Source organism: Narcine bancroftii, chromosome 6 (assembly GCF_036971445.1).
Source record: "Narcine bancroftii isolate sNarBan1 chromosome 6, sNarBan1.hap1, whole genome shotgun sequence".
In the NCBI taxonomy this organism is placed as follows: domain Eukaryota; kingdom Metazoa; phylum Chordata; class Chondrichthyes; order Torpediniformes; family Narcinidae; genus Narcine; species Narcine bancroftii.
The window spans coordinates 10,886,988-10,911,854 of record NC_091474.1 but is presented as its reverse complement, the minus strand read 5'-3'; the positions used below and the strand labels follow the sequence as shown (position 1 = coordinate 10,911,854).

The 24,867-nt window shown below is 40.2% G+C and overlaps 1 protein-coding gene across 19 annotated transcripts in view; it reads right to left on the bottom strand.

Moving 5' to 3' along the window:
* The window catches only part of xkr7b (XK, Kell blood group complex subunit-related family, member 7b), a 259,515-nt gene that overhangs the window by 111,121 nt on the left and 123,527 nt on the right, over positions 1-24,867 (bottom strand). The window contains exon 9 of one of the 19 annotated variants that reach the window (XR_011339882.1): positions 15,647-15,947. The exons of 17 other annotated variants lie outside the window; for them this stretch is intronic. The gene's annotated coding sequence lies outside the window, so the exon portion shown is untranslated. Of the gene's footprint in view, positions 1-15,646; positions 15,948-18,849; positions 20,091-24,867 lie in introns of those variants that run through there. One more of the 19 variants, XR_011339883.1, reaches the window with a different exon arrangement.

Here is a 24,867-nt window from a genome sequence, read left to right as displayed (position 1 = left end):
TTTGGTGGAAAGGGGACTTTCAGCCCTGTGTCCAGAGTTCATTCAAGACTGTGGCTGGCTCAATGTGGTTCCAACCATGTGGGGGATTATGGGTAAGAAAGCTAGGCATTGCTCCCGCATTGAGTTGCCGCTAGCCATTTCAGTGCGTGAACTCCGGGTTTGGCAGCACTTCACTCCTGCGGCTACGTCGGGAGTTAGATGGTGGGGGGAATGGGCGCAACTGACAGACAGCCAGCCGGGGGTGACCAATGGATGGCCGGGGGCTGGCACAGCCAATTGATGGCTGACGGATGAACAGGGGCTAGGAGTGAGGTGATTGGGAATTTTCATTACCGAAAAAAAGTGCTGGATTTTGGAAGTTGCCTGTGTTCGGAATCTCGTATAAAAGGTTAGGCACCTGTACAGCCAAGGTCCCTACAATTTCAATACTAGCCTCCCTCAAGGTCTGAAGGGCCAGGACCTTTTTTTTTGCTTTAAAACAGCAAACACCTCCTCCTTAATAATTTGCGTGGGTTCCATGACCTTGCTACTTGTTTGACTCACTTCCCTAGACTCTGTGCTAGTTGACTGAGTAAATACAGATGCAAAAAAAAAACCACAAGATCTCCCCCATCTCTTCCATACATAGATGACCATTCTGATGTTCAATAGGACTAATTTTGTCCCTTGCTATCCTTTTGCTCTTAATATACAGGCACTTAATCTTTTATTCAAAATCTTTCGGACCAGACACTTTTCGGAATGTTTTGAATATAATGGTGATATTTTTAAGTAATTGCATGGTTTCCGATTCGCACAAATCAAAGACACTCCAACTAGAAGGGTCTATGGATGGTTGGGGGGGGGGGGGTGTTGTCACAGTGATGCTGGATGGAGGGGGGTCGTGGTGACACTGAATGGGGTGGGGGGGGAGAGGTGAGATAAAGAGATATAAAATCACTCAAGTACTTTTTATTTTTAAGTAAAATGTACAATAAAACTTCAAACATAAACTGGCTCAAACTAAACACCTGAAAATATACTGTACATGCAGTATATTGTCTTCAGGTTGGAATCATTTTAAAGACCTCTTCCAGTGTCAACTGTTTCATTAAAAGAGGTTTCTGTCTAAGCAGTCTCTTTTTAATTGTATAAACTGCCATAATCTCATGATAAATGCACATCATTCCATGCCACCAATGAACTGATCACACATTTTAACCATCTATGGGCATTTTTTTCACCTGTATTCACAATATCTTCTTCTCCGTCACTTCTTTCCTCATGCTTATTTCCATTTCAGCAATTTCTCCATCACTTAAGGAGTGCCCAACAGGTGCAACGTGGTCAATGTTCAGCACTTCTTCACTGTCAGCTGCCTCCAACGTACTTACTCTTTCTGCTGCAACAGTTTTGACATCAGCAATAAGGTTTGATATCATCTTCTACTTGTTACTGACACAGAATCCTTCAAAGTCTTCAGCTGCAGGCTCATTTTCATTAAACGTGTTGCAGGCCAAAGTTTTTGTCAAGCATTTTTTTAAAATGTTGATTCAGTTACATTTTTCCAAGCATTAATAAGTGCATAAATGGCATCCTTAAGAGTGAACTCTTTTCAGGAAGTCTTTGATACTCATGCCTCTATTGACTGCATCAGGAAAAAGTCTTTATAGTTGGTGGTCATTGAGCTTAAAATTCCTTGGTCACATGGCTGTATTAACAATGTCACGTGGTGGGGAGGTGGGGGAAAGAAGGTAAATTTTTCCACAGGAACTTCAGCAGTTGTCCTGGAGCAATAAAATTTTGCAGTTTTCTTCCCTATAATGACCTTATGCAGCTGGTACAAAGTGGTAAACATTTCTCTAGTTATGCATGCTTTTTTGTTTGCATAATAATGCACAGTTAACCTTGTTATATCTTTAAAACATCTCAGGTGTTGGCTTCTTCCAAGCACTGCAGCGTTTGCACACCCAAGAAGAGTCACCCTGTCCTCAGCGTCCTTGAAACTGACGGTGCTCTTTCAGCCGTTGTTAATGTTTTTCTAGGGAGGTACCACCAGTAAAGAGCTGTTTTGCCAGCACTGTAAATTTGCTCGGGACTAAAGTTTCGATCAGATACCATCTTGGCAAATTCATCAATGTAACGTTCAGCTGCATCATAATCAGCGGAAGCTTTTTCACCACAGATTTTCAGATATTTTACACCATCGAACTTGTTAAATTTCTGCAGCCAATCTTGTGAATATTTACACTCACCTTCAAGGTTCAGTTCTTCATGGAATTTTCTAGCTTGTTTCCTGACAATCAAACTAGTGAGAGGCAGACGTTCACTTTGCTGTCAAACCCACTCAATCAGCACACGGTCAATATCTGCCTGGCCAATGTTTTCCTTATTTTCATTAGTTTCTGGTCATCACTGTAAAACTTCAACAACTTATCTTTTCACTTCTTTATGTCATATGTGTTGGTAGTTCCAACACCATAATTTTAAGTGAGAAGCTGCACATATACACCATGATCAAGCTTCTACAACAACTACTTTCTGCGCTATCGATAATGACAGATGCCTCCTTTTCTGCTTCTTTCTGTTACCCTTGGGTGACTCTGCAGCTCTTTTTGAAATTTTCACAGTCTTCAAAGTCCATAAGCACCAGAGGGATCTGACGTCAAGCCATCGATGATAAATCGGATGTTTGTATACAGCGAATCGGAGGTGCTGGATCCTGTTATTTTTTTTCCCGCTGGCACTTATAAAGTAAGATTTCCCTAGGGTTCCACTAATTACCAATGTGGACCGACATGGGATATTCAAGCATGAGTTGTATGTGTCACGTCGGGTCACGTTTGGTGCCAAACACAAGCTTTAGTGAGCAGATGACATCTATCGAAAAACTGTCCTGTTTTCAGAATTTCGGATAAAAGATTAAGCACCCTGTACCTGTAGAAGCCCTTAAGACTCTCCTTCACCTTGTCTGCCAAAGCAGCCTCATGTCTTCTTTTAATCTTTCTGATTTCTCAAGTGTTTTCCTACATTTTTTATACTCTTCAAATATCTAATTTGCTCCTTGTTGCCTATATCTGCTTTACACCCCTCTCTTCTTAATCAGATCCCCATTATCCCTCAAAAGGAGAGGTTCCTTCTTACAGGAACATATAAACTCTGTATTCTCCAAATGTCACCTTTGAGGGCTGTAATGCGCATTGAAAGAACCAAAGACTTGTTGATCCAAACCAAGGCTTTTATTAACCATGGACGGACCAAACTGAAACCACCCATAAATTGGAGGAACAACACCTCATATTCTGTTTGGGCACCCTCCAACTGCATGGCATTAATATCAACTTCTCCATTTGCTGTTAGAACTCCCCTCCCCCCAACCCCGTAGAGTGCGTCGAAAGAATCAATGGCCTGTTGATCCAAACCAAGGCTTTTATTAACTAAAAGACTGGAGCATATCACAAGTAGGTCGACCAGTCCAGAATGACCTGGTCTGGCTAGGAGCAATCCTTTAAGACCTGCCAGTAGGTGCGGCTACGCTCTCAGCCAATCACAGTCATCCTACACTACCATCTGTACATATACACATTGGTAATAGAATCTGTACTATCACAAGGACCTTCCACTAACAAAGCACATCCTTGCCAGAAAACAACCTAGCCCAATCCATGCTTTCCTTGATCCTTTCTCAGTTCCTCAAAATTGGCCTTTCTCCAATTTTGAATCTCAACCCGAGGACCAGACCTATAATTATCTTGAAACTAGTGGCATTATGATCACTGGACTCAAAGAGCTTCCCTGCACATACTTCTGTGTCACCTGTCCTGTCTTGTTCCCTAATAGGTGATCCAGTACGGCACTCTCTCTTGTTGGCATTTGATAAAACCTTCCTGAACACATTTGACAATCGAGTCCAAGCCATCCAGCCCCTTTTACACCATGTGAGTCCCAGTCAATATGTGGAAAGTTAAAAATCACTTACTATCACAACTTGAGGTTTCCTGCAGCTGTCTGCGATCTCCCTGCAGATTTGCTCCTTCAATTTTAAATGCTCTGCCACTTCAGAAGTGAAATATTATGCAAACATCTTAGTGCCCATCTGAAAATGTCAAAAGCCCCAATTTTTCTAACATGTTTCTTTAGCAAGTAGAATTTATTGCTGAGGTGATAACCGTTAAGAAACCAAACAGAGGTAGCTCATTCATGGTAATGGCATACAATTTCAAGTAGAGAAGCCAATATTTGATGCAAGAGTTTTCTGTACATCCCATTATTATTGACTAAAAAAAAATCTTGCAGCAAAGAAAACATCTCCCTGAATTGCAAATTGGCACGTGCTATAATGACTTCCTCGACAACTATTACAATAAATTGTAAATTTGACTCCAGATTCCACAATATTGCTCTAATTTGACATATTCATCCAACTTCCTTCTCCCTCATTTGTGATTCCTTTTCCTGTCCTCAAGTTGACTGAATGGAGGTAAATCATTTGCTCACTTATTCATTAATGTCCCAAAGCCTTTGATTAGTTTGTATTTCTTGCCATTTGGGAGCATGCAAGCAATTGGCACCAAAAAGAGAGAAGGTACGATCCATATCATAGCATATCTCGCAAGGTGCCTTGCTCCAAAACAATGGTATATTTTACTTTAATGCTTTGGAAACCATACATATACAACTTAGCAACATAATAGCCAACAACAATAAATCAGTATCACACTGGAATTCAAGAACTGTTGGATGGAAAAAGTTAATGGCCCATCTAAAACACTTCCAAAAATTTGGTAAACCCCAATGAAACAATCAATATCTGTGAATAACCAACATCTACAAATTTAGTCATAATATCTTTTGTCTGCAATTCAGATTATTTGTAAAATAATAATCTCCAAATTCCATCTCAGCAATATTCTGATGGAAATAACAAATAATCCTGGGCCACTAGCATCTGAGATCAATCGATCAAGCAATTAACACATCCTATGTAAAATATCACCCACCCCTCATTTTCCCAATTTAATGTGACAACACAAGCAGGTTATGTAAAATCCTGGAATTGGATATTTGATTAATTGTTAGAAATATTACATTGAAGGATTAGATTATTTGTTGGAAAACTTGCTACAAATTATGATAATTGGCCACATTCATGGTATAATGCACATTCTTGGTGCAGTTCAACAGGGGCTTTGCAAAACAAAGCAACAGAAGTATACATAATTGAATTAAAAGTGCACAAAAGATGTATTCAGTTATTCTTGTGAAAAAAATGACTTTGAAGTAATGCACACAGTCCTTTTTGTGGTGTTAGAGCAGTCCACGATTAGAGTTACAAGGGAAGAATAAGAGCCTGATAACTCTCAACCTGATTTAGAGGTGTTGATTTTCAGGCTTCTATACCTTCAGCCCCAAGGTAGCAGTGTCAAGAGATATGATTAGGGTGATAGCAGCCCTTTGTGATGTTGAGGTAGTGCCTCACATAGCTGTCTTCAATGGATGAGGGGTTAGAGCCTGTGATGGGCTTGGCTATGTTTGCTGCCTTCCACATAAAATAATGGAAACTACAACTGAAACCAGTAAATATCGGAGTTTGTGGCGGCACACCACTTGGCGGGCGAACCGGTCCCGCTTGTAATCTACGCGGCGGGGCAGCCGGCCAAAATGATGCCGTCGGGGATTTCCCTTTCTTCTCAGCACAGGGCTCAGAAGCCCGCGCTGGGGGACCACGTGACGCCTGGTTGACATCAGCGTCCCCCAGCGCAGTTCTCAGCCAGGAGTACAAGTCCAGCCCAGCAGCCTGCAATAAATCAGTTCTGCTCACTGAGCTCAACCCGTCTGGTTGTGTGTTCTTTCAGTAGGAGTGTAGCTGCCACTACAAGTTTTTGTTATCTTGTTAGAAAAGGCAATACAAAAAAATTCTAAAACCAGGAGATAGAGACTTCAAAACAAGAATAGATTCAGAAGTCCATAGCTGGAAGTCTATTCAAGTGCCTTATAACAATCAATATAGACTTCACCAAACAGGTTTATCCATCAAATTAGTCACCTTGTAGAAAAACATTAAATCTGTATGAAGTCAAACCTTTGAGGAGGGTTACAGGATTAATTAGCAGGCAGAATTGTAAAGTAAGCAGAGCCAATCACATTTTGTTCAAGGCTTCACTTGGAAGCCAGGAGTGTATTAAAGGTTAACACCAAGATCACAGTCATTTTGAAACAGTTTTGAAAATCCCAAAGGCTAAACAAAAATTACAATACCGAATAGCAGAAGTCATACACGAGTCGATTTCCATTTGCAGAACAAAGAAATAGCAGAGAGCAGCATGTAAGTAGAAGCTAAAGTCTACAAAAGAATTAGAAGTTACATGCAAAATAAATGGAATGCTGAGGCCAGAAGCCACAATTTAAGAAGATGTAATGACAATACTGAATTTTATTAAATTTTAAGAATTGAATTTATTTGAGTGAAATGTATGATGAGTTTATCTTATTTATGAAACCTATTGCTGACGTGGTACTTGGGGCAACTAAGGTAGTTTAAAGCTTTTAGCTTAATTTAACTAGTAGACAAGAAATAAAACAGCAAAATTAGTACAAAGAGGGAAAAACAAATATTAACGTAGCATCCTGTTCCCTCCAGACTCTTATTGAGCACCATTCTAACTGGGGAACTGACTTTGTGATAACTGGATATTGATCAAGGATTCAATTTCATGGATTATAAATGATACCAAGTAAATCCTGTTCAGTGAAGGATCCGTTAAGTAAAATCAGACTGCAGCAAATGAAGGCGCTTTTTCCAGAGTGCTCGTGTTACAAAGATCAATATCCTGTTGTGCTTAGTGGATCCGGAAGGATTGGAAATTGGGGAAAAGTTTTGTGTTCCTTTTCTGCTGCTTCACTCATGTCGTTGAAACACTTACTGTTGGCTATGGATACTCCATGGAGGGTGAACAAGGAAAAGGCATCTGCCACTTCATTAATAAGGATGAGCAGCAGGCGGACTGGGTAAGAAGGTCTGCAGATGGGAGGGAGGGGATGATTGTGGACGACCATGCCTAACAGGATGAGCTGGCCCGTTTCCTCTAATCCTCCCATAGGACGTTTGGTCAGTTTTGTGCAAATGAGGAGCAACATGCTTCGCTAATGATGTCAGCGGAGGGCTACTGATTCAAATTAAAATAACCTGCTTGACCCATCTGGACACGAGATTCATTTTAATGCTCTATGAACCTTATTAAATAGTAACCAAAGCGTTTTGCTAATTGCTCAAATTTCAATCCCCTTCATCACAGATACCCATCTGTATACATTTCTCATTAAAGCCTTCCCAAGATCGTGTTATATGGCGAGCTCTCCACTGGCCACCGTGACAGAGGTGCACCAAAGAAAAGGTACAAGGACTGCCTAAAGAAATCTCTTGGTGCCTGCCCCATTGACCACCACCAGTGGGCTGATATCGCCTGAAACCGTGCATCTTGGCGCCTCACAGTTTGGCGGGCAGCAACCTCCTTTGAAGAAGACTGCAGAGCCCACCTCACTGACAAAAGGCAAAGGAGGAAAAACCCAACACCCAACCCCAACCCACCAATTTTCCCCTGCAGCCGCTGCAACCGTGTCTGCCTGTCCCGCATCGGACTTGTCAGCCACAAACGAGCCTGCAGCTGACGTGGACTTTTACCCCCTCCATAAATCTTCGTCCGCGAAGCCAAGCCAAAGAATAAGACACATCTGCTTCACTCAAACAAATTCTGCTTGAAAATAGATGAGAAAAATTCATGAACCATCTTCACCACTAGTAACCTTGAATATGTGATTACAGATACAATGTTAATCAAAAGATTTATAACAAATATGTATATTAAACTGCAAGAAAAGGAGAATGAGGAAACAAATGGTAAAACTAAACAAAAATGGGAACAAGATTTAAATATAAAGATAAAAAGGAAACATGGGAGAAGTTATGTTCTGGAACGATGAGAAATACAATAAATACAAGGCTACGTATGATACAATATAATTGGTTACACAGACTATACATTACACCTCAAAAGTTAAATAAATGGGACCCAACAGTATCTGATAGATGTTTTCGATGTAAAAAAGAAATGGGAACAACAATTCATGCAATCTGGACATGTGAGAGAGTAGAAAAATTTTGGGAAGATCTCAATCAGATATTAAATAAAATAACAGAAAACAATATACCAAAGAATCCAGAGATCTTTCTCCTAAGTAACATAAAAAACAAAGAATTTGGAATTGATTTGGAGGATGCACAAAAAAGATTTGTTAAGATAGCCCTAGCCGTAGCAAAAAAATGTATTATGTCAACCTGGAAATTGGAAGATAATTTGAAAATACAACAATGGTATATAGAAATGAATAAATGTATTCCATTAGAAAAAATAACATATAGTTTAAGAAATAATATTGAAATATTCGAACAAATATGGGAGCCTTACATTAAATACAATAGCGAAAACCTACCGGGGACAAACATTACCTAAGTTGATGGAAGGAGAAGGAAAGAAAAGAATGGACTCAGTAGAATTTCTGGTGTATTTTTGTTGAATGACAACATTGCCTGACGGGTTTAATGCAACCTAGATTGTATACCTAAAATGGATGAGAGGAGGGGGTGGGGGGGTGGCTTGGGAGGAGGGAGGGGGGGGGGAGAAAAAGTCACTGTATATGTGTGAAAAAGAAAAAGTGTATATCATGGCTAATGTGATTTATGGTGTGAAAAATAAAAAATTTAAAAAAAACCATCTTCACCACTACTGCATTACTATTCTCTATCTTCAGCATTCTAATCGCGTCCCAAAGTAATTATGACATTTTTTTATACCAACTCATTCCAATCTATTGCTGGAGAAAGACATTTTGCAGTCAACGTTAAATCTGATTTATCATTAGATAATGCCAGTGAACGAATAGTTCATGGCTTTCTTCACAGATGTTGCAAGACCTGATGAGAAATCCTAGCAGTTTGCTGGTTTTTTTTTAAAAAATAATTCAGATCATCCTCAGTATATTCCTTCTGAGAACAAATCATTGCTCTGGAGGAAAGTACCAAAGGAAAACCACTCCTCATGATCTTGAAGGAGCTGGAAAAGTTCAGAGCTTTACCTCGCTCTTCCTGAAGCCGTGAGATCCAGGTTCTGAGCAAAGCAGATAGGAGTAACATCCACACCACCAATCTCTCTTCACACCCAATGCATCCTCAATGCATTGCTGAGATAAACTTTATCGAATCTCACATCTAGGAAGGTTCCTCTACAATTTTGGTTAATTGGGGAGGGGGGGGGGCGGTGGTTAGGTTAGCAATGGAATTGTTGAGAGTTTACCTGCAGTTCCTTTCTTCAAAAGCAGCCAAGAAGGGTTAGAATTCAGAGACGTTGAAATGAGCTGTATCCAGACTTTAAGTGGCACTCTGAATGATTGGTTATAAAATGAATTAAAGAGGGGTATGAGATAGGGCGGCCATTCCAAAGGAGGACATGTCCTCCTTTGGAATGGCCACCCTGGTGTGGGGAAAGAAGAAATACTAATTCATCTGAAATTTGAGGAGTAAACATTAAATCTGACAGATTTAACTGAAGGTAAGGAGTTAAAATACATGGATATTATTTTTCCAGATACACCAATTAGAATTGTAACAAATCAGTGCAAAGAATCATGTTATATACAATAGCCTGCTTCTTTGGTAGATTGGGATAATGAGGGGTGAATGCAGAAAAATGGGTTGTGAGAATGTAGAGCTCGTCGAAAGAACCAAAGACTTGTTGATCCAAACCAAGGCTTTTATTAGCAAAAGACCGGAGCTCTTCACAGGTGGCCGACCAGTCCGGAATGATCCGACCTGGCTAGGGACACAACCCTTTAAGGCCCAAACAATAGGTGTGGCTTAGCTCTCAGCCAATCGCTGTAAGCACAGTCTAGATACAGTAACTATATACACTATGTACATTGGTGATAGATCTGTACTATCACAGAGAATCAGCATCCACTTCCTTCAAATTAATAATCCAACTCTACACGTAGACAAGAGTTCGACTCACAGCACTGAAGCAAAATATACAATGAACTTTCAAGTCTTCTGAACAAGCTCAATTTCCTTGGAGAATTTCAGAACTACAGGACGAGCTTCTACTAACAATAGAGTTTATTGCAGAATTTAAACAAGCATTCCAAGAGGAAGAATTATAAAACAGTCAAATTGGAGTCTGCAACTAATGCCCCAAAAGACAAATTGTCGATGAGGATTAGCGAAGGAGAATCTGCCACATGGATGGCGGTAGGATGTGTTGCAAATCTGTTTCCACAATAAAGCAAAAGGAATTTTAAAAATCCCAGAAGGCACACCCATGGATGCTCTTCAGGGAGCAGCATTCCCATTATCATTTATTCACTTATGCTTTACCATGGAGACAGTTACCAAGCAATACCACTACTATGGCCACCAGTCAAATCACAACCCAGACATTGACAGCATCAGGCCACCGCTAACTGTGGTCCTCAATTTTAGTCTCTCCACCTGCTTTCATTTTGAATAAAAATGGCTGTCATTATTAAGATTGCAATCACTAGAGCAATTTATCAAATCATTGTCACTGCAGCCAATATCCAATCACAGAAATGGCAGCTAAATTTCAAGTAATCAAGTTGTTACAAGCCACATGTATTTTTAACTTTGAATGTTTCATTTCACTTCGCTAGACAGTGGAGCAAGGATGAAAGAATGAAAATAATTCAGCCTGCAGGGAAAGCAACAAACTGGTGTTTATTTTCTTTACTTTCAGTCTTCTTTCTTTGGCTTGGCTTCGCGGACGAAGATTTATGGAGGGGGTAAATGTCCACGTCAGCTGCAGGCTCGTTGGTGGCTGACAAGTCCGATGCGGGACAGGCAGACACGGTTGCAGCGGTTGCAGGGGAAAATTGGTTGGTTGGGGTTGGGTTTTTCCTCCTTTGTCTTTTGTCAGTGAGGTGGGCTCTGCGGTCTTCTTCAAAGGAGGTTGCTGCCCGCCGAACTGTGAGGCGCCAAGATGCACGGTTTGAGGCGAGATCAGCCCACTGGCGGTGGTCAATGGGGCAGGCACCAAGAGATTTCTTTAGGCAGTCCTTGTACCTCTTCTTTGGTGCACCTCTGTCACGGTGGCCAGTGGAGAGCTCGCCATATAACATGATCTTGGGAAGGCGATGGTCCTCCATTCTGGAGACGTGACCCACCCAGCGCAGCTGGATCTTCAGCAGCGTGGACTCGATGCTGTCGGCCTCTGCCATCTCAAGTACTTCGACGGTAGGGATGAAGGTGCTCCAATGAATGTTGAGGATGGAGCGGAGACAACGCTGGTGGTATTTAATAGTCTACATACCAGAATAAGGGATTCAAACCAAAATCATAACCTAACTGCACACTTACAAAACAAGGTTTTTGTCACGGCAGCAGTCACATTGGATAAAGACTTCATTCAACACCTCCAAGTTTTAGGCATTCATGTGTAACTATTGATATATAGTCAAGATAATGTGAAGAATTTTGTAACCACACAAGAATACACCCTTCTCACTGTAGTAACTGTAGTGCACCACTGTAGGACATATGTATATACGAGTGTGAAATGTTTCCTGAGATGGTGGAAGACATCAGTAAGTAAAATCTCTTTAATCATTTGAATCTTGCAACTCCAAGTTACTTAAGAAACCTGCCAAGTAACTCAGAGAAATAACATGGTGGCAGCAGTACAAGAGAACAGGAATAAAGCCATACAATGGATTGCAAGTCACTGAAATACGAATGGGAAGAGAAAAAAACATTACTGAAAAAAATAGCTGGACCAACAGCAGTTCCACCCAATGATGGACGCGGAGACTGTAGTTTAAAAAGTTTCAGCAAAAATGCAATTTAGCATTCAAAAACTTCTCTGAACAGGGGAGCGAGGCCTTGACTTATTTAATAGTTGGGAGTTTACAGAGGTGGAAAAAAAATGATCCAGAGCAGATATTTGCAAAGTTTGCTTCTCATTTTGAATCCAGGTCTATTCAGAGAATTAAATGCTATGAATTTCAAGGCATAATGCAAGAAACTGATTAAACTGTTGAACACTTCCTCATTTGACTAAAAATTGTTGCTGTAAAATGAGATTTAATGATATAGAGGAAAAATTAGTTGACCATCTAATTTGGGGAGCGCCCCTCCCGAAGTGCAAAGTCTCTTATAGGGAAGGATAGCTTGAAGCTGGACGAAGCTATAGACACAGCCAGAGCAAATGAAATCCCCATCTATGCAGACCCCCCCCCCCCACCCCCCACAGAAAAGAGAAGGAAGGAAGGGTTGATGCTGTAAAGAACACAGAAATGTGAAAACCTCCAAGACCTGCAGGGAGTACGGCAGACCACACCCCTTCAATGACCGTAACAAATACCTGCATAAGGTTCTGATGTAGAGCCTGTGGCAAAGCAAGCCACTGGGCAAAGATATGCAAGTCTGGTATGAAGAAAACAGTAATACCAGTGAAGAGAAAAGACAAGAAGATCCACCACATAAAAGAAAACAACAATGAGGACTCAGACACCCAGATACTGGACATGGAATCCATACACCTTCACGAGATGTCAGGGGAGATGAAAGAAGGAAGCGAGTTGCACACAAAGATCCAAATGCAGAGGACAATCCAGAACAGGCCTACGATACTTAACCTAAAGTGAAGCTGGATACTGAATCACAAAGCAACATCCCTTCACTCAGACTCTACCACAAGATGTTCCCAGGGAACATAATAAAATAGTATCCAAATTATGGTGCATTGGAAACCTCAAATGTCACATTTACGGCCTATGGTGGACCCATAATCAAGCAGCTAGGGAGAGCTAATATCAATGGCTGCCATAAGGGGGGGAGGGGAAACAAACATCCTCTTGTCATTCTAAGTGGTAGATGCAGATAGACCAGCAATTCTAGGTCCGGATGGCTGCCTGGAGTTGCACTTGATCTCTGTCAATTATGAGATCCAGATGAAGAAGATATCCAAAAGGATCAATAGAGACTCCAGTCACAAACAAGGCTGTGCTCATGAGTACGCACCCGGAATGCTTTGATGATTCAGTTAGATGCTTTGGAGACTTTGAATAGCACATTCCCATAGATCCACACTGCAAACCAGTCGTCCATGCTCCAAGGAAAGTGCCACTGGAGCTGAAGAAGAAGTTGGAGCAAGAACTAAAGGACATGGAAAGGATGCAAGTCTGAGCTGACTGACTGTGTAGTTTGACATATGTGGTCAAAGAAAAACCAAATGACCACTTCAGAATATGTCTGGACCCTTAAGACTGAAATCAAGAAATAAAAAAAGGGTCACTGCCCAACACCAACACTAGAAGGCATCACAGTGGAAGTAATAGGATCCAAAATCTTTAGCAAGCTAGGTGCTAAGAATGGATACTGGAATGTGAAACTAGATGGGGAATCAATATTACTAATAATGTTCAATACTCCATTTTCTCATTAAAAGTTCCTGCGACTACCTTTTGGCCTAAAGGTGAGTCAGGATGTGTTCCAACAGAAGATCGATGAGATCTTCAGAGGGTGTAAAGGTGCTGTTGGCGTCATATACCACATCCGGGTACACCATAGAGAGAACAAGAGGAGCAGGAATTAATGCACACAAATGCATTATAAAAGAGAAGGGATGCCAATTCTTCGAAATGGTGTACACTCCGGATGGGGTAAAGCCAAGCCTAGAGAAGGTTAAAGCCATTGTCGAGATGAATCACCCAAAGGACAAAAAGGAACTCAGAAGTTTCCTTGAGTTGGTCCAATACACGAGTTCCTTCTTACCATACGTCAGACTACACAGCAAACATCGGAGAGTTGCTGAAAGTAGACATTGAATTTCAGTGGTCACCATCACATCAGAGAAACTGAGACACCAAGATCATATATTGTCAAGACAGATCATGTCCTGCGTTGCGTGGATCCACAATGATTGCTGCTGCTCTCTGATGTCAGTGTTCCTTGTAGATTTTCTCAATGGTGGGGAAAGTTTTGCCAGTGATGTACTGGGCATTGTCCACTAGCTTTTGTAAGGCTTTCCACTCAGAAGCATTGGTGTCCCCGATGAGCTATCAATAACTCGAAAGACAGGCGTTACAGAACAATAGGCTTTTATTTACAATAAACTTGAAGGTCATCCTGTGCTATGACCCAGGCTTTCTGGGGAATGGTTATGGGGTTGGAGCCTTTATACTGGGTCCAGAGGGAGGAACCACGGGTACAGTCACAGAATGGAGTGGAGCCAGATAAATGTGTGTACAGCAGTTCACCACAGCCCCCATGCCAGGCCGGTGAGCACACATTCCACCACACATCTGTAGAAGTTTTCCAAGGTTTTTGACGTCATAGCAAACCTCTGCAAACCCCTGAGGAACTAGAGGTGCTGATGCGCTTGCTTCATGATGACATTCGTGTGTTAAGTCCAGGAATGATCCTCCCAGATAACAACTCCCAAGAATTTAAATTTGCTCACTCTCTCCACCTCTGATCCCCATGACCACTGAATTATATACCTCTAGTTTTCCCTTCCTAAAATCCATAATTAGCTCTTTGGCTTTGGTGGCACTGAGTGGAAGGTTGTTGTTAGTACACCATTCAATCATCTTCCTGCTTGCTGTCTCATTGCCCCTTTTTAATGCATCCAACTACCATGGTATTGTTAGCAAATTTGTAGATGGTGCTGTAGCTGTACCGAACCTCACAGTCAGAGGTGTAAAGTGATACCATCTGTACCAGCTATTAACTAAACATCCAGCTGCAGTACAGTTCAACAGTCTAATAAATAACATCCTTTCAAGTAACGTAGGAAAATCTAAACTTTTGCACATCAATCATGAATAGCATTAATAGGCTCAGAGGACCTTTTCAATTAATACTTCATGTTATGCACTTTCTTTATCCAAATTCCATAGCCATCTATCAACAAATGTACTTTTATGACAGTCTTCTCACAAATCTGTAATGGGAGAGTGTGCAACTCTTTCCAGATTGATTCCCTCTCTTTATTAATTAGAAATTTCATCGTCATTTGTGTGAACTAAACCGTATGGTTTAAGTCAAGGAAGTTGGATTTTGGGAGTAAAATGTGTATTTAAAAACAAATTCTTCCCTTAGGGAGGCAATAAATTTCTATTCCAATATTGTTCTCAATGCCATGATAGAGCTCAAATCAAGTAGAAAAGATATGAAGATAGACTTTATCTCTTTAGTCTGAAGCATGTAGTTTGTTTCAGATCAAAGGAAGTTTTTTTAAAAAAAAATGTATTCTTTTGAGCTCATTTTCGACAGTAGCAAGAATTCTTTTTGATAGTCAATTCAGATAACAATTCAGTAATTAAAACCAATTGTGCATAGCGACTTGGGTCAAATAATGCTCCATTCTTTCCTAAATAAAATACCCATGCTGCACCTTGAAAGTGGTTAAAAGGCGAATGGTGTTAAAAAATACTTTTAACAAGAGTCTCTAAACTGTGGCACAATGATTATGCGGGATTGTCATTTTGTAAACATGTGGACTGGTGCAGAACACTTAGCACTACAGATTATCCCACGTGGGAGGATAATAAACTCTCGACAGGAAATCCATATTTTAATAGAGCACAAATCAGACACATGTCAAACCTCCCAGCTTTCAATTCCTTGGAGCGCAACTCAGAACAGCCTACCTGCAAAACAGAGTCGCATTTTTTTTTCGTTGATAATGTTTCATTCAGCTACTGGCAGCATTCATTTCCCATTCCAGTTTTACTCCTTGCAATGAGTGGGAGGTATCCAATTTTAATACAAGATCTGTCTGTCGAAATTGCCTGGTCCTTGCTTTCTCCTTGCAATGGACTGTCCATTTTGGGCAAACTCGCATTCTTGTTGCTCCCATAGTTGAAATTACTCTGTATTATCGATCGGTGTTGTCTACCTGTGAAGATGGGGAAGGTGGATCATGGTATTTGATCTGCATCTTCTACAGGATTTGGGCAATCGAAGCTCCTTGAGAAGCTACAAACTGATGGGGAGAGGCAGGAATATGAGATGAAAAAATATAGAGCTTTGCTAATTCAGCTGGCAGATATACAAAAAAATTAATGCAGTATATTCTTCAGGAAATTAAATAAATGGAGTCATCCACAGTGGGGAAGAATGTAATGGAGCCGATTTTGACGTACTAATTGGCCTTTACTCACTGCATGCTTCATCATGTAGAAATATTCATACAAGCTGCAAACTCTCAACACTTCCTTTTGAAATAGTTATTCATAAACTTAAATAAACTTCATGCTTACCTTGCACTCATTAATATTTTTCACATGCAGTGTGCATTTAAATGCAATTAATTGCAAGATTAAAGAGTGCACAAAATCAGGCTGAAAAGCACATTTTTTTACTAAATAGGTTAAAATTATAGAAATTATAGGACTATAAGCTGCCTTTAGAATGAGATATTACATATCCAATTTGTACCTTTTTTGCACCACGTTTTACACTGCCTTACAAATGGATATCAACTTATTTCCTGGAGGAAAATAATAATTCACTGATGGCAGGAGATTGCGTGGACTCTTAATTTGCCTATGTAGGCTGCATTTTAAATTAAATTCGATACAGCTGCTCTGCACAGTCATATGTAGAACATTTAGATTTCATCTTCTCAACCCTCAGTTCCAACAAAAAAAATCATCTACAGCTATCTTTGCCACTAACTGAATTCTAGACACGATCTCCATTTCCTTTTAATTTTTGAGGGCTTGGGAAAATGAGAATTGAGGGAAAAAAGAAACATCTATTTTATTCGTAAATGCCATTCCTGCTGGCCACTAAACTAGACATCAATTATTAACAGATGACATCCATTCAATGTGGGCTCTGCAGTGGCAATGATGTCTTGCCTAGCTCAGGATTCAGTTAGGTAAATACATTAAATCTTGATAGGCAATAACGTCCTTCTCTTGTGTCACTTTCGAACAAATCAATTTTGCATTGGTGGCTTCAAACAAACATAACACAAACAGGAGGCCAGGTATTAATTTAAGGATTGGGCTTCTTTGTGACATGGACATGCAGCTCACCATCCTGCACGGCCATATTTCAGGAACATTTTGGCTTGAATAAAGCGTCAGCTAAAATATATGACTTGATTTTCATAGTTCACAGCTGATATATATATTCAGCATAAAAATAATCATTTCAAATGTATGAAATATTGTTCTGAATAGTGAATAATTGAAGAAATTACTGTAGAATCCTACATGATGCAATGAACTGAACATGAGCAGTAATTAGGTAGCGATATAAATTTCAAGAATTTGACATGTTGAAAGCTCGAGTTGCCCAATGTTACTTGTATTGGTGAGCTCATCCATCATCTGCTGGCAGGATCAAATTTGATTAACCCATTCCAATGCATCTCGACCAGCACTTTCTCTTCATTTGCAGTTGTATCAGTTTGAGACAAAAACATTCCTCTTGTATAGCATTGGCGACACTATGTGGGAAATCTCTCACATTTTTACTGCCACCTAAAACATTTTTAGTTACCATGACAGATAGTCAAGGTAATTAAGATTCCTAATTAGATAACTGAACACAATTTACCCATGTTTTCTGTACAATGATATTCAAAACCATCCATAAGTAAAGTTAAATTAGCTAAACAATTTTTACCATTAGAAAACTTGCGACTCATTGAAGAACACATGCTTCCAGTGCAATACACAAAAGTCCTGGAGAAACTCAACGAGGCACACGGTACCTATAGGAGGCTAAAGGGATCCAAGTTTCATTTTGGGCTGGAGTTCTTCGTCAAGATATGAGGGAGAAAAAAAGCAGGCAGGCACCTGAACAAATATGTGTGGGGGAAGAGAGGAGAGAGGGGAGAAGAGACTAGGGTATAGATGGATATGACCTCTTGCCTATTGGCCTCCACCTCTTGCCCCTTCTTCCCACCTCTCCTCACATTTTTATTCAGGTGCCTCAGCTCTGAAACATTGGTTACACCCCTTTGCTTCCTATAGATGCTGCATTTACTTGCAGAGTTTCTTCAGCACTTTTATGTCTCGCACTACAATCATGGGATCTGCAGACTTCCCTGTTTAACAGAGGTTTCCAAGACCATATTAGCATAACAATTCTTCGCCTAAATACAAAGTGGATCTTTCTCTTCTTGGACCTTCTTTCATGCCTGGGTCAGAAAAAGATTCATATGGCAAGGCAGCATTTTCAAAGTGAGGTAATGAGAACTACCAGAACTAATCAGAATGTGGGAAAGGTATACAGTTAATGGCAGGACCCTTAACAGCATTGATGTACAGAGGGATCTGTGGGTTCGAGTCTATAGCTTTCTCAAAGTGGTCTCGCATGGAGATAGGGTGACAAGGAAGGCAAATAGCATATGTGCATTTATGGGTCAGGGCATTCCACAGTTTCTATAGGTGTACCGTGGAGAGCATTCTGGGTGGTTGCGTCACTGCCCAGTATGGAGGCACTAACACTCATGATAAGAATAAACTCCAGAGGCTTGTTAACTCGGACTGCGTCATTACAGGCACCAGACTCCACTCCATTGAGGCCATGTACATGAGGCGATGTCTCAAAAAAAAAAAGCAGCCTCTATCCTCAAGGACCCTCACCAACCAGGCCATGCATTCTTCACTCTGCTACCATTGGGGAAAAGGTACAGGAGCCTAAAGGCAAGCACTCAATGGCACAAGGACAGCTTCTTCCTCAATGAACCAACAACAGTCATGCACTGCTATTTTATTTTTTTTAAAAATGTTTATAATATGAATGTTTACACTATGATTGTTGCTGCAAAACACTGAATTTCATGACTTGTTCACAACAATAAATTTGGTTTCTGATGAAGTATAAGAAAGGAAGTATTTTCTGTAGCTACAAAAAAAAAAATCCATAGTATCTGGCACCTAAGGGATTGGTAGATGCCAATAAATGAAGTTTTTAAGCTGCTTGAAACTGTGTTTTGCGAGGCTGACAAACTAACAGCAAGGCATGCCAATTTTAAACATCCATATTTTTTGACCTCGTGTAATAGTCAAGTTTTTTGGACCATTTTTTGGGTCAAATTGGGGGGGGGGGGGGTGGGGGGAGGGAAATGTTGACGTTTGCATGGAGTCAAACTTTGACTGCATGAAGTACCTGCATCCTTCATGGCATTGGAAGGTCAGATGCCTGGCACTGGGTGGTAAGTCAGTGCTCAGGGCATCGGGAGCTCAGATGGGCGGACATTTGGAGTTGAGGAGAGAGTCTGTGGCCTGAGCATCGGGAACTCCAGAGGATGGGCGGCTGGGGTGAGAGGAACAGTGGGTGGATGGGGCGAGGATCCACAGTCATGGCATCGGGAGCTCAGATGGGCAAGGACTTGTGGTCAGAACGTCGGTTGCTCGGATGGGTGGGCAGTCGGTGCCAAAATTGGGAGGGGGGGAAATCAACTATTACCCGAGTATATACAGGTATTTATTTTCTGCAAATTTTTTTTTTTACCCTGTTGCGTGAGGCTCCTGGTTACTTGAATTTCAGATAAAAAGGGTTTTACTGTGCATAAAATGTTGGTTAGGTTGCTCATGGAGTACTGTGTCCAATGGTGTGGAGTCTTTGGAAAGGGCATAGAAAATATTTATCAGGATACTGTCTAGATTAGAAGGTCTGAGCTTTAAGAACAAATTGAACAAACTTGGGGCTGTTTTCTCTGGAGCATATGAGGCTCTGCAGATGAAGGGGTGACCTGATAAAAGTTTATAAAATTATGAGGGGAATAGATAGGGCAGTCGGAATCTTTCTCCCGGAGGAAAACAAATCAATTAATAAAGGACATGCATGTAAGAGGAGGGGAAGAAAGTTTAAAGATGTGTGGGCAAGAATTTTTATGCACAGAAATTCATAGATGTCTAAAATTGCCAGGGGTAATATACTGTTAGTAGCATTTAAGTGGATAAAAATATGAATGCAGATAATTTAGGAAAATAAATTATGTGCAGATATTCTGGGCTGAAGGGTCTGTTCCTGTCCTGTACTGTTCTGTGTTCTTTGTTCTACCAGGTTGCGGAGTCTATATCGAAAGGGATGAATGTGAAATTCAATTATTCTTTGATTTTCATTGCTATTCTTTAGTTATTCAGCACTGAAATATATTTTGTAACACATGCAATCATTCTTCAAGAAAGGCACTAAAAATATATTCTATGATTCAATTATAGAGCCTGGACTCAACTCAGAATTGACTAAATATATTAACATTGTGCATCTTTCTGACCATGACAAGATACATCAAGCCACATGATATTGCTCTGGGAACTGCAGAAGCATGGAATACAACAGAGAATAAATATAAATTAAATTGCAATTCAAACACTAGTTAGTTTGCCCAAAAGTTCAGACCTTTAAGGGTACTTGTCTACAAACATTTCACCATAAGCACATTGAAAGCTGGAAGTGGTTTGAGATTAAACAGAATAAGTTTAAGCCAAATACATCTATGGGGAAATCCTCAACTGATTTAGGGTTAGAGCAGATTGACCACACTAAGGGGAATGAGGCCATTTCAAAACTTTATGCCATTGACAATACTCACTTGGGCATCATGGATGATCCTACAGAGACCCTGAGCAATTAATCATCATCCACTTCTTATCAGCTCTTCCTCCTGATCGTTCTACAATAAGGTACCTTTCTTGTTGAGAATACTGCAATGGAAGTGTCCACAGCTATAAAATTAAAAACTTGACTTAAACCCAATATGATCATGGCCAGTCCCAACACTTTATGCCACAAGCATAAAGGTGTTTGATAGCCAAAATCTCACAAATTGTTGGCGCCCATACAAATTGGCCAGGCATGATATTACAGATTTGAGTGGGTTATATGTGAGTATGCCAAAGACTCTGATGAGTATGTACAAGAGCTATTATACAAATAGCACAAAGCATCAAAATTTAACAATCCTTACAGTCTCCACACAGTTTCTGAAGTAGTCTGATCCTTTCAAGCAAGGCTAGCGTCTCAGGGGTTGCATTTAGCATTAAAGTCCATTTCAGAAATTAACCAGCAATGAAACTGTGACTTTTGTTTGGGCTAAAGATGCAAATGGCCAGAAGTGCAATAATATCTTGAAAGATGATTGGATTGGAGAGATGTTTTCTCAAGAAAATGTCATCACACTTTGGCATTGGCTAACGATTTATTTTGATACAGATGTTGACTGAGGATCACACTCCCATTGAAGTACTCTGGTCTAAAACGTTGACTGCCTTTTACATTCTGTGCTTGCCGTGCTCAGTAACGCCAGCACTTTTGTGCATCTGCAGATTTTCTTGTTTACTTCCATTTGTCTGAAGACTAGAAGTTTGAACCATTGTTGAAAGTGATAGTACAATCTCAATCCCTGCCTTGGGCTGCAATTCTCTCATCCCTCTCCTCCTCTTAACTGACATGCACCCAAAAAGGGAAGCACAGAATTCGAGAGGTAATTTTTCTTGTCCTGATGCTGTCAAGTTCAATTTGCACTGGTCGGGATATCCGGGGTGGGGATCACGTAAGGAGTTGGTACTGGTTTTGTCATTCATTACAGAAAGATAGTCTTCTCATCCTTGTCAATTTTAAATGCTGTAAGCAATGGCCACAACTGTTTGCAGCTGCAATTAAGAATTCTAAGCTTCCATTCAACAACGATGAAGTAAAATATATCACCAACAATTCCATTCATTGCCAAATTTTATTGAAATAGATCCCCCTATTTAAACCAGTAGACGTTACAAAGGATGATGATTCTTCATACTTACAATAATTTTACTTGTAGTATTATATTTGATAATACTGTAGGAATTCAGCACAAACTTTTATAGCAAATATACAGCTTTTTAAAAAGTCTATACAGATCAGAAGTGCAATAATATCTTGAAAGATTTTTTCTGGAGAAAATGTTAATACCCTTTGGCATTGGCTAATAATTTATCTTGATACAGTTGTTGACTGAAGATCACATTCCTAATGAAGGGGGGAAAAAAAAATAGCAGGCTCCATAGTACCCCCCCCAAAGATAACTGCATCTGTCATTAAATCAAAATGGATACTGCAGTCAAAGTCACAGTGCACCACCCCTGGCAAGACAAGAGCCCCTTTTCCACTGGTACCTTGTCCCAGGAATTAACTGTGACAGAGTCCAGTGGAAAAAGAAAACTGTCAGCACGTCGGCATCAAATGACGTCATTTCAGGGATTAACCACTTCGACCCTACTCTTATCCACAGCATCAGCTGACACCAGCGTACTGATAAAACCCGTGGAAAAGGGACAGCATAAAACCACCTGTTTTCAGATGAAGGTAGAACACTCCAATCCCTGGGGATGAGTTAAGGGTGGCCCAGTTAAGGGTGGCCCAGTGGAAATGGCACAAAGGAATTCCTATCCCCAGAACACTGCACAGCCCAATTAACTGAGTGCCAATGAAAAAGGGACTATTATTTAAAGCTAATATCTTCCAAGGAATGAAAGAAAATGTTGTCAGGACACAAACAAACACAGTAAGCAAAACTCACTAAATATTACAAAGTGCCACAGTCACTACTCAAGGTGACAAAATGAATTGTTAAGAATATAAAGAAGCCCAACTTTGCATCTTTATCTTCTTTCTTTGGCTTGGCTTCGCGGACGAAGATTTATGGAGGGGTAGGTCCATGTCTGCTGCAGGCAAGTCCGATGCGGGACAGGCAGGCACGGTTGTAGCAGTTGCAAGGGAAAATTGGTGGGTTGGGGTTGGTTTATCTAACCATGTTTAAACCAACCCTCTTGTTTTAGAGCACATAGTGTAAACATAGTGTTAATTGGGAGTAATCCAATATACCCTTCCCTGCCAAAACTCAAATGTTGAAATCATTATACAAATCTATACATGCAGTTGCCCCCCATAATGTTTGGGACAGATACACCCCTGTGCTCCACAGTTTTAAATTTGTAAATCAAACAATTCATATCTGATTACAATGCTCATTCCAGATTTTAGTAAAGGGCTTTTGTGTTCATTTTGGATTGACCATGTAGAAATTACAGTCCCCATTTCAGGGCAGTGTAATTTTTGGTTATGTGTATGAAAAGTAGTTATGTTTAGTACTTTGTTGCATATCCCTTGCATGCAATATCTGCTTGAAGTCTGTGATTCATAGACATCACCAGATGCTGAGCATCTTCTCTGGTGATGCTCTGCCAGGCCTCTTCAGCCATCTTCAGCTCCTGCTCGTTTCAGGGGCTTGACCCAAATTTTCTTTTCAGTTTATGGAAGGCATGCTCAATTGGATTTATATCAAGTGACTGACTTGATCATTCAAGAATTTTCCAGTTTTAGCCTTGAAAAACTCCTTTGTTGCTTTTGCAGTATTTTTGGGATCATGGTCTTGAGGCAGGATGAACCGTCGTCCAATTAGTTTGGAGGCAACGTTTCTATACACCTCAGATGTATTGCCATGAGGAATTACATCAATGAAGATAAGTGTGTGAAGATATATGGCAACTACAGACACCAAAACCTTAGAAGCAAGCCTAACTCTCTTATTCCTGCACCAATGAAGCAATTAAACATACGTGAGAAATCACAAACACCTGTGAAGCCAAATATCCCAAATATTATGGCGCCCTAAAATGAGGGAATTGTGTATAAAAAGTCCTGTAATTTCTACATGGTGAAACCAAAATGTACACAAATAACCCTGATTAAAATCTGAAATGTGCACTTTAATTACATGGGAATTATCTGATTTACAAATTTAAAACTGTGAAGCACAAGGGAAATAAAGGAAAAAAAATCTTTCTCCCGAACATTATGGAGAGCACTGTTTGTACGAACATTTTTGGCCATCAACTTTTCCTGATTAATCCAGAAAACTTCAAAATTCAGATTTATTGTCAGTGAACATCATTTACAACCCTGAGATTCTTTTTCCTGCAGGCCAGGCAGAATTTCTACTTCATAACCATTTTGGAGAATTAACTTTAGATATCAATATGCTCATACCACAGCAACAGTTTTTCAGGAAGTTATTTTCTTTCCTTCTGAATGGTGACCAAGTATAATTCAGGATGCTTTGTGGATAGTATGAGAAGAAGAATAAATCTTACAACAGATGACATAAGAGGAGCAAAAACATACTTGCAATCATTCACATTGTGCAGTGTTGTAATTCCTCAGGGAATTAGCATATTACACAATGAAGGTCACTTTTATACTATCTAGAATATAATTAAAATAGATAAAGGATGTAAAAGGACAAATTTCATCCACAAGTAACTGAGTTCTTGCCAATTTGAAACCTGTTTATTCTACGAAACTGTAAAGCAGATTTTTCCCAAAATTAGTGTTGGCATCAAACCTGTATTTTTCAAATCTAAAAGTTAACGGTATTGAGCAAGATTTTCTCTTATTAATATATTCCTTGAAATGGTGGGCACTGCTGATTCACAGATCTAGGAGCCAGATTTCATTTAGGTACCGAGAGTTTGGAGTTTGCGCATTCTCCCCATAACTATCGGCGTTTCCTCACATACTCTAACAACGTGCAGTTTGGTTTAGTTGTGACTAAATTATCCTATAATGTCAGCAAGTGGTAAACAAATCAAGGAGTTTATGGACCTACAAAGAAGTTGCAAGACAGCTGAGAAAACAGGGAGCAGGAATGAGACTGGTGAGATTGTTTTATGGGGAGCTGGCAAGAATCCAATGGGCAGAATAGACACCTCTTGTGTTGTAATGAGGAAGCAAATTAGACAACAAGAAAACAAGGCAGTTACGTCAACACCTTGAAATGTTTATGAAAACAATTTAACAGCATACTTTTACGT